Genomic DNA, 12,090 nt, shown 5'->3' with positions numbered 1-12,090 from the left:
AAAAGAAAGGGCGTGAAGTGCGTGTCCCTTTTCGTACATTTTCGGTGATATCATTTTAATTAGTTAATTGTCGTCTTGTGTGTGATATCCGGTGTGGGTCTGTAGTGCTATCGCCTATCACCATAATAATATGATGCCCCTTACCTGTGTTTATCAAGTAATTCCGTAGGTATTGCATTATATTACACAGTGGCGAAGGGTGACTTTTGGAAAGAGGTAGGCCGTGGAGTAACCAAGCTTGTCAGATATATTTACGGGAAATAAGAAGATAACCCAATATTACTACTGATGAATAGGTACACTAAATCGATGAAATTTCAAAATCTCAATTATTTTGATATAATTAGTTTATAAATAAGCAATTAGATTGAATTATGTATTTTCCTATAAACGTAACATACGCTCAAAATATATTATCTATCATCTTTGAAAATATCCGTTGTTGTGTATAATATGTTCCATAACAATTTATAATTTAACCCGTAAAACTAGACATTTTAAAATACTTATATATTTAAAAGACAGACTTAGGTATAAATAATATGATAAATAAAAATCGCGAGATAAATTATTTAATATTTTTAACAACAATCAATATGTATATGTGATTGAATCCCATAGAAATTATTTTTTAATTATTAATTATTTTGAATGAATGTGCGGATGTAAGCGCTAACTAAACAGCCTATGATTTTGGAATAAAAAGCCAGACAGAGACTGGCGTCAGTGGCGTCACGTGACTAAAAACGCATACAAACCACATCTTAAATTCCCATCGAATATTTTCATAGCATATTTGAATCCATGCGGCAGTAGTTATGGTTATAAACCTTACTAATTTATAAAATAAAGCTATGTACTTCTGAATTTTGACAATAGTTGTCTATCAATTATCTTAGATTTTTCAGTGTATTTATTTTATTTAATTTAAATTATTTGCTTGAAGATCTATTTTTCGTAGTAGGTAGGCTTTAAATAATCGCCTACTATGGAGCCTTCGCCACTGAATTACATTATTACATGGCTATTGTTTATTATCCCTTATTAAATTGCAGAGTTTGGTAACTATAACTCACTCTGAAACATGGGAGATTGAACAGTACGTATGTACTTAATGTTCATACCAACAAAAGAGTTATGACTAGAAAAAGTTATTATTCAACATCATTGATTCAAACACTTATTTTGATTGTCAACCTATATCAGCCATTAGCTTCTTACTATGCATGCAGAATATTGAGTCTGCAGATACTAAAAACTACTCACGGCTTTCTATAAATTTAATACATAGCACACACGGTGTTTGATATAAAATTGCTAATACTCGCAGCAGTTGATGCGACGGCTGTTCAGATTTGAAACACCCTGTGCACCTCATTTATACGTAGACATTCGCGATACTTTATCATCTAAATTCTACAGTGTGCATATTGTAGTATTAACACGAAAAGATTTTCGGAACAAAAACCACCTTCCCCGCCCTTGTGTGTGCGCTTGATTTCAGTTAATACGTCATTGATATAACATAACACGATATTAAAGAAACTTAAGAAAACACCTCAGAACCAAAGTTAAAAAGTTATACCGATATCTTAATCGGTAAAGATACGCAGAATACGATTGAAGTGGGTAGGTAGATACATATTCCATCCGATACATTTTTTTAATGCGTATATTATTTATGAGGCATTTCCAACCGTATGGGTATATAAATAAAACTCACTACAAAACCCGTAACCGCTGGTTTCGCGCCGGTGTGCTTTTCCAGTTAAGCAACGGGAATCCTACTTAATTACGACAATTTAAACTAGTAGTTCTTACATGATCGACCATGTCCGATCCTAATAAAGATCATATGTGCCGCCACATCGTGGAGGTTTGTATTAACAGATTTTGTTTTTACGAGAAATGGATGTCAGCCACTTGCTCAAAGTTCTTACATGAAATATTTATCAAATTGGGTAACAATGTTGGCTTTAATTCCTTAATTACCTACCGACGTGACGGATCACTCCATTATTTAGTTTTTATAACACACTTATACTTGCTAATAATTTAATAAACTATTTCTTTTATTCAACGAATAATTCACAGGATTTGAGAATGCTACAATCTCAATTGTTACATAAAAGAAACAGTTCATTAAAAAAATGTATAATTAATTGACATATTTAAAAAAAAAGTATAAGTGTATTTTCGTCTTCGTCATTCCACCTTTTGAGTTGCGTAAATGCATGACAATGGACCCTCGTTCAATGATGTTAAGATATATCCGTATAATTCTCGTCCGTATAGTACCTACGACTAAACCGGAAATAGGGATTGTTTTCATAATACTTAAAAATAAAGTATTGACAGTATTTCCGACAAAGTCTTATTGCGAGGTAATAGTACTTATTTGATCTTACTATACAGTATATGTACAAACTTACCGCACATAAAATCCACATCAATATTAAAAATACAAGTGGTGATTTTCTATTACGCAATCGATTCACAATAAAGTTTAAAAAGTGGCCTTAAAACAAGCCAAAATAGTCTTAAAATTATTAAATTATACCAAAATTATTACATACCGAAAGCATAACTGAATATTTGCAAATTCCATCAAAAGGACTTATAATATAACCTCTCAAACAGATACCAACCTGCCTGTACCTACCTAAAAAATAAACCACTGATATTATTATGTTGTATGACTGTCATCTTCAATAATTATTGTCCAAGAACGAGACATATTGATATTTTTAGTAGGTACGTTGGTAGTAGGAATTTATGTATTTTGGGGGGCATCAAAACTAGTGAGTACCTCGGGTCACCATGTCCTTAAACCAGTGGCGAAGGGTGGAGGTAGGCTGTTAAGATCTGCTATAAATAGTGCATACTAAACTTTATTAGTCATACGTATTTATTTTCATTGAAATAAGACAACACTTTACAGACGGTGTTTTGTTAGTTTTTAAAATTCAGTTAAACCCTGCGAAACCAAGCCATAATAGATAGATATAATAATAGATAGTCAAAAAATACTCGTCTACCTATAAAATAGCTAAAATTATGCAGTTAAGTCATACATAACTTTGGATATTTTTATAGATAGAATAATATTTTGTATCTGTGATAGTTTTGTTTAGGCAGGAATTAACGAATTTGAAAAAAATGAATCAACAATATGTGTAATATGTATTTTTAATCCAACGAAAACAAATAAGTATGAATGAAAAAGTGTGCATAATTTTGTCGTATCGTCCAAAATATACCAAAACTATTGTGGTTTGGTTAGACAGGGTTTAATTGATTTTTAAGAACAAACCATCACCATCTATCTGTAAATTGTAGTCCTAGTTCAATAAAAACAAATACGTACGCCTAACAAAGTTTAATGTGCACTGTGTATGGCGGATCTTAACAGCCTACCTCCACCTTTTGCTACTGCCTTAAGCCACCACTGATATATACAATACTTTATTATTAATTATTCTAGGCTGACAATACTGCGCGATAAGTCACAAAAGAAAGTCACAATTCAAATCGTTCGCGTACCTACCTAAAGAGGTGCGTGTATCACAGTTTGGAAAATGCCGAGGATATATATATTATAGTCAACAAACTATCGATGACATTCAAATAGTGTTAAGTGATACTTTCCCTTCCATTTTCTTATCGTAAGCGGGTTCGTGGGGTTTACACTATGTAGAGATGGGGAAGGGGGTGCCAGTAGTTTTATAATACTGCCAACAGATGTCACCAGTCGACGCCGCCGACGCCTCTGGCACTCACTAACTTCGGCGGTACTTAAACCGGGTTTTCGTTACAGACGGCGTCGATTTTTTTCCTCCCAATTCAAAATTTTCCAAAAGACTCAGACTTCACTTGTGCAGATGATTAAATAAACGTACTTGGAAAATTTCTTACGTCTTCAGGCTAGAGCTAAAAGATCGTTATCACCTATGCGGATTATATCAGAATAGCCATCACTCACAATCTAATAATATTCTAATACAACCCAACCGATGACTTGGAACCAGTGATGGGAAATGAGTTACTCCAGTGTGAACGAAGTCATCGCGTAATGTCTCGTTCTGATTAATTAGGTCATTCGAGTCACGAAAAACAAACGACATGCGTTCTTTCTACGGTGCATGGCTAAAGTCTCCAAATGTTTGTTATACCATATCAACGCATTTAATTAAAAACATATATTGTAACTCACACTTAAACAATAAAGGTGTGTGAATTTAGCAAATATTGTTGTTGCGCATATTGCTTTTACAAGACGAGCGAACTTAACAATGTATTATTTTGAGGATGTTAATGGGTTGTTATGAGTCATACGCACCATTAAAATTTACCTCGAAATTCAATAAACCGCCAAAACCTAGAATAAAGAATATAATAAATAATTACAACATAAAAAGAACTTTTTATATACAACGTTTTTAAATGTTCTGTTGAATTATTTTGCTCAATATGCTCAAACTTGTATTTGATATGAAGTAAATAAAAAACAAGCAAACAAACAAATATAGAATACTGAAATGTTATTTTGATTTCCATAGTAACGCACGTATATGTTAATAATTTAGTTGCTAGGACCCCAGACTCCTAGCAACCAATAATAGTGGATTGGATTACGGATTTCTTCCGAAATAACTTTTCATATCAAAACAGAATTAACTGAAAATGAATTAAATTCTAGTTAAAGATGGCTAACAGTATTAAAAGAATGCATTGGCATCGTGTTCTGATATATTCTAAAAGTTTCAAATGTCTAGCTAGTCGGGAAGTTAGTTAAAAATCGATTGCAAGATTTGTACCGGATAAACAACCACTCGATGACAAATAGGAATACGAGCTAATAAAAACGTTGCAAAAAATGCCTCGCTGTGTCAGACGGGCGGGAAAATTTAAAGCGCTGCCAACTTCAGGAAATATAGACTTCCAATGGGGAAATGGGCAATACGTCTACCATGCTTTCATCTTACCTGTTATTTTTTATGTATTATATAGTTATTCACAGGCTTATAAAAAATTAAATTCGACCGTCAAAATGTCTGCTTATAACTGTAGCGAAGGGTGGAGGTAGGCTTTTAAGATCCGCCATAAATAGTGCACATTAGACTTTGTTAGTCATACGTATTTGTTTTTATTGAACTAAGACTATTTAGAGATTGAGTTGGTTAGTTTTTAAAAATCAATTAAACCTTGCCTAACCAAACCATAATAGTTTTGGTATACTTTGAGCGATACGACAAAATTGTGCACACTTTTTCATTCATACTTTTATTTTCGTTGGATTAAGAATACATATTATTACACATATTGTTGGTTGTTTTAAAAATTCATTAAGCCGTGCCTAAACAAAACTATAATAGATAAAAAATATTATTCTATCTATAAAATGACCAAAGTTATGCATGATTTAATTACTTAATTTTAGATATTTTATAGATAGACGAGTATTTTTTGACTAGTATTTATTATGGCTTGGTTTCGCAGTGTTTAATTGATTTTTAAAAACTAATCAACACCATCTGTACATATTGTAGTCTTAGTTCAATAAAAACAAATACGTATGACTGACAAAGTTTACTGTGCACCATTTATGGCGGATTTTAAGAGCCTACCTCCACACTTCATCACTGACTTATAGAACAGTTTCTTATCTCTCCTGTAACATTAAAATTTTATCACAAACCAAGATTTCAATAGCCCCATGACAATAGCGAGTCCGTTTATCGGATGATGTAAAGAATTGAACACACCCAACCATCCGTGAGGCTTCTCTCAAGATACCATAAGAAAAAGAAGGGTTATTATGAAATTGTTGGTATGATAATAGTAGTACATTTCTCATAATATTACATGTATAAAGAAAATATATGTGTATAGGTAATTATCAAAAGTATAGGTTCTCAATATTAGTTCTTATTTGAAAAGTTTTTTGATCCGATTCAACTTGCAAGAAAGATGTAACTTATTAAAAAAAAAATGGTGAGCCTCCCCAGACACACCTGCGCGTGCCGCCACTGTCTAAATCGGGCGAGAGTCAGAACCAAACCCCTCGCTCGCTCCACATCGCGAAAGTTTGCAACAACTTTTGAAAATCGCGCTCCCGCTTTCCGAACATCGCGTTGCCACAGCTTAGTTTTTGCAATTAAAGTGTCAAACGCACGTCCGACGAATTAATTAACCTGTCAAGTACAACACAAGTATTTCCACATTCTTAATTTGAATGGCGAACGCGCGTGATTCCTCGCATCACCGCCAGGTGAAAGCATCCTCTTACCTTGTCTATTTATCCACCGAAAATAATACAAGCAAGCGATGAAGCCGATAGTAATATTTTAATAACTCAGTGACCATACAATATTTTAATAACCACGCCTTAAATAGTGTGCATTAAACTTTGTTAGTCATAACTCATAAGTATTTGTTTTTATTGAACTAACACTACAATAATTATTATTTACAGATGGTGTTAGTTAGTTTTTAAAAATCAATTAAACCCTGCCTAAACCAAACCATAACAGTTTTGGTATACTTTACTTTAACAGATTCGACAAAATTGTGCACCTTTTCATTCATATTTATTTGTTTTCGTTGGATAACCACGAGAGAAAATAATATCTTATTTTTTATTACAACGTTTTTCTTAGCTCGTATTCTTATTTGTCCGGTGGTTGTTTGACCGGTACAAATCTTGCAATCGATTTTTAACTAACTTCCCGACTAGCTAGACATTTGAAACTTTTAGAATATATCAGAACACGATGCCAATGCATTCTTTTAATACTTTTAGCCATCTTTAACTAGAATTTAATTCATTTTCAGTTAATTCTGTTTTGATATGAAAAGTTATTTCGGAAGAAATCCGTAATCCAATCCACTATTATTGGTTGCTAGGAGTCTGGGGTCCTAGCAACTAAATTATTAATATTAATATATACGAGCGTAAATCAATATGACATTTCAGTATTATTTCTATCAAGTACCATTTTTTTTATCGTTTAAGCTAGTCAAGTCAAGTTTATACGATTCAACAGAAAAATTAAAAACGTTGTATATAAAAAGTTCTTTTATCTTGTAATTATTTAGATTTAATTTAATCGAAAAAAACCTTTACCAGTCGCTAATTACACCAAGTGTATATGAATTTGTCTGATGTCTAATTCCCTATATCTACATAATTTACAGTTTTACACTTATATCCCTAAAATCACTATTAAGTTGTAAACTGTTTTATCGTATACTTGATACATTTATTGGCATGACATACATTGAAAAATCGTAACGCGGCGGTGTCACATGGAGGAGTCACGTTGTTTGTCAACATCTATTTTACAAAAAAAGTGCAATCGTTGGGGTTCGGTATCATGCTCACAAAAGTAGAATTTCTGCGACGGATATGAGTGATCTATTACCCAACTACCGGCATAGTGGGCCGAGATAAGCATGTATTTATATTAGCCCGAAAGCAAACGAAAATAATATGTGCATCAAAAAGTGTACATAGCTACATATTATATATATATATATATATAATGTTTACAGTCATACAAATTATCGACGTAAATAAACGTTATTGGAAAAAAACTTTTTATTTTCATTTACAATTAGTGTCTCGTTTGCTTGTTAAAAAAGTAGTTCTTCTACTGTCACGAATACTGTATATTTAAAATCTATAAAAATATTTATATCTAAAACAGCTGTGAGTGTTGGCGATATACTGGAAAAGCTACATGACTTCTAAATTCTTAATACTACGTCGCTGTAGGATTGGTTTGTCGAATTGACCAAATGTTCAGGAGACGAAAAACAAATTTCATAAATACATGGAGATATTTAAATTGTTATTTTTACAGCATACGAATGTTGTATTAATTACCATTACAAAGTAATTTAAAGAAAAGGATGGCTCTAGTCCATTTAGATACAAAAACATTGTGCATTGAAAGTTCGATTTCGACAAAAACGGATATTCGACAAACCAATCCTATAGCGACGACTAGTGTAGTATATACTTTAATTTCTTTTATTTTGTTAACTGTCAATTCACGGTGGAACTGCATTGTATTGTTGTTTTAATTTAATAAAACGAATTTTTTGTAGTATTCAGTTGAAAATGTCCCTCTGAGGCGGACGAAACTGGTCCTAATTTTGATTGAAAGTGGAATAAGTACTACAAAAAAATGCGTTTTATTAAATTAAAACAACAAAAGTAGTATATACTAATAAAAATAGTGTAGAATAATGTCATTATGCAGACGATAGCAGACTAGTTTCGCGTCAGTTTATACAAATGCACACCTGTGTTTGGAGCCAATAGGTTAAACAAGAGTGGCTAACATTCATTTCTCATAAAAACAAACTTTCACACGCTGTGGATACCCATATTATCATTTTAGGATCGAAAATGGTATAAAAGTATCATTTAACTTATAAGGTAGGTATTTGATAGGACGTGAGTATATTATGCATATTGCCGCATAACACTTACGTCTACAGACAATAATTAAAAGATAAAATACATTTATAGTTTGATTTACAATAGGTACCCATTAGTACTTGAGTTTTAAAATAGCTAATTAATACAGTGTATTTATTATATACTCGTAACATAAATATTATAAATTATTACTTAATCAAATTTATAATATTTTTTTATTATTATACATTTTAGTCAGCAGCTTGTAGATAACTAACTATGGATGTGTATTTAAATTTGTAAAAGTTAATATTTTTAATTCTGTAATATCTGCAATTTGTTTTCATCGCAAGCTATTTTGCCACCGTTATCTAACCAATCCTTCCATAGTGCAGGATCCGTTTTTTCACCATCACAACTCTGTTCATCTTCAACAAATGTACACACGGGATAAGTATAGTTTGTCTGATAACCTTGAATAATCTTCACATCATTATTTTCAGCTAACGTCAACATCATACGATAACACGGACACTTCCACGGGTTTCCATAAATCGAGAGTTTTTTCAGATCAGTATTGGCACTAAAAAAATCTAACGGAAGTTGTCCAATATCGTTGCACGTCACTGATAGATGAGTCATGTTCGGGAAATTCACAAATGAATATACTTCATCAATGGCGTTTTTATCAACATTCAATTCAATCAATTCTTTTAATGATTTGGTCACATTCCAGAAAGAGTTTGTTAATCTATTACGCGAAACAATTAATGTATTTAATTTAGTTGTCTTTTGAAATACTACAATGTCAAAATTATTAAATCGGTTTCCTGATAGATTAATATTTCGCATTAAAGAGTTTTTACTGAATATTACAGGAGGCAACGTCACTAAACGATTCTCTGACAAATCTATGTCTTTAAGATTCGTTAATCCGATGAAAATATTTGGCGACAAAGCAGTTATTCGATTCCGTGACATATTCAAATTCTGCATTTGAATATTTTTTTCGAACAGCTTCACCGGCACAGCTGTCAAATCATTCTGTGACATATCCAAACTCATCAAGTCGCTGTTTCCAATGAATATTCTGTCATTGTAGGCATCTATCGGGTTTTCACTAATGACTATCTTGTATAGCCTTGGATGATTGGCGAAGATCTTCAATGGCGCCAGCGTCGTGAAGCAGTTGTTGGATATATCCAAAGACAACAGCCCGCTCAGCGTTTCTATTCCAGCCAAAGAGCTCAAATTATTATCTGACAGATCCAAATGAGTCAACAACTTCAATATTGTAAATACACCTGCGTTAATCTTGTATATACCGCATTTGGTCGCCTTTAATTGGAGAACTGGTGAAGTGTTAGAGGATATTGTCACAACACTGTTTGCTTCGAAGACATTGTATTTTAGTGAACTTTTGCAGGAAGCAATACTTGTTTGTAAAGTGGAACGCGTGCAGGTAACTTCTGCATAACACTTTTCCACTAAAAATTGATATAATATCACTAAATAAATTATTGTAAATAAACCAAACCGTGTCGACATTATGGCAAATAAATAATTATTTCGGTACCTAGGTATTGTGTCACTTGATGTTATTTGTCAACTGATTTCATTTGTGTTAAAAAAACACAGACTTCATACGTGTTCCGCTGTTCGCTCTTCTAAATAGCTTTAAAAAAACTCTCACAGAAAATTGGCGTCCGGATGTTATCAACTCAATTGTTTATTTGATAAAAAAGACTTATATTCTTATCCGTGGTTCCATTAAATTATGAGCTTCTCAAACCATATTTACACTAAAACATCTTAATTTGAAAACTGTTTCATAAAAAGTTTTTCAATTGATCAAATTTCAAAGAAGATAGATGTGTCACTATACAATAAAATAACCTGTAGGAAATAACGTGAAGCCACGTTATAATTTTTACAAATGACTAGTGTAACAGACATATTTAAATTTGATTTTTTTTTCAAATTAATGTGATAGGCAACGACTGTACATATAAAAGAACGCGCCCTTCTACCCACACTTCACCGCTGCTATTTAATCACTTCAACTATAGTCAAATTTTGATAGCATGTCACTTGGCGAAACGAATGTTACATCTCTCCTTCATGACAAGAGCATCTATAAATAATAAAACACTGTACTTATGCGCTTTTTAATATGTTTTACTTCCATAAATGTTATGTCAAACAATCTGTGTGGAAGGAAAGCGATAATAATATTCGTGTTCGCAAAGTGACAAGCTATGTTTTGGCTACTGTAGTAAGATGTTTTTATATTTTAACCTTAAGAGTTTTAGAGATATCAATAACAAAAAATGTTTTTTTAGAAGAAGGTTGTATGGAGTAACCATGTTTAGTGCACTGAAAGAATGTGAATATCTGTTAAAATTATAGTATTCTATAAGATGTGTAAGTCAATACCTGTTGGTAGAGTAGTTTTTTAGTAATATGTTATAATCGAACAAACGGAAACGGACAGTCCAATTATTTTATATATCGTCTTCCTGAAACCAGACTGTACTAAAAATCCAGTTTTGAGTTGACTTTAAAAAGTCGAAGTAATAATAAATAATCCAGAATATCGAAAAACATAGCACCAAATTGTTACAAAAATGAAACCCGATTAGATTAAATACATATTTATTTTCTAAAAAAAATCTATTTTCTTTAAATAAAATTTTTAAAAATGCATTAAATCTACATAGTATTCAAAAGTATCGTAGAGATCTTCGTGAGAACGTATAAAAATAAGTAATAATACGCTGAAACCGTCCAAGAATGCTCACTTTAATTAAATTGTATTCAGTCTATTTTGAATTTAAAAAATATTTATTTTCCTGTCTAATGTTTTTAGATAGGCTATAACTTTTTGAAATCTAAATTTTTAGTAAATTATATTTAATTACATGTTTTTTTATTTAGTTATCTACTAGTGTCATTGCATGATGATTACAATCACCTCAATGATGCACTTTTTATTTAACTAACAAACATTCCAGAAAAAAAAATGAAAACTAATATAATATATAGTTTTTGCATTCTTGATTTACCACCCTTAAAATTTTGCACCCTTCGTAAGGTATTATCAGCGTACACTCAGGATGAAGGGATTGTATTAATATAGTATTGTATCTTCTGAAAGAGTCAGGCATTGAAAAAGTTCTCCGTTAAAACTCAAACAAATAAATTCAAATAAATATTAATATTTTAGTTATTTACAACAGAATAAATCAATGAACAGTTTTGTGGACTTACACGTGTGTAACAGCTGTAGTTTTTTATCAGTATGTTGTGTTCAACAACACTGATAGCATATTAAGAAATATGTACCTCTTGACCTCTTCGAATTTTATTCGATAAACGTTTAAATCGAATAGCTACACACGAAACCGCCAAACCTGACAAGTTTTAAATTAAAAATAAATATTTGAAATATAGATTAACATACATATTATTACCAACTATACAGATTCAAAGAATATGACATCAAGTATATGACACGGTACGATTTACGAAGGAGAAAAGAAAATAAATTCGATAGTTATTTCATGTGACCCAGAAGTCACAGAGTACTGATAACTAATCCAAAAAGATTTATATTGAGGGACGACTACTACTGTCCATGTGATGTATATATGTCTCAAATA

At 31.8% G+C, this 12,090-nt stretch overlaps 1 protein-coding gene across 1 annotated transcript in view; it reads right to left on the bottom strand.

Moving 5' to 3' along the window:
- Nucleotides 1–12,090, bottom strand: part of nvy (CBFA2/RUNX1 partner transcriptional co-repressor nervy) — a 216,353-nt gene that overhangs the window by 45,748 nt on the left and 158,515 nt on the right. The window lies entirely within an intron of this gene.

This window comes from Rhyacophila brunnea, unplaced genomic scaffold (genome assembly GCF_057557595.1).
Source record: "Rhyacophila brunnea isolate RB1 unplaced genomic scaffold, BYU_Rbru_1.0 scaffold_12, whole genome shotgun sequence".
Lineage (NCBI taxonomy): Eukaryota > Metazoa > Arthropoda > Insecta > Trichoptera > Rhyacophilidae > Rhyacophila > Rhyacophila brunnea.
This window is presented reverse-complemented; position numbering and strand designations above follow the sequence as displayed.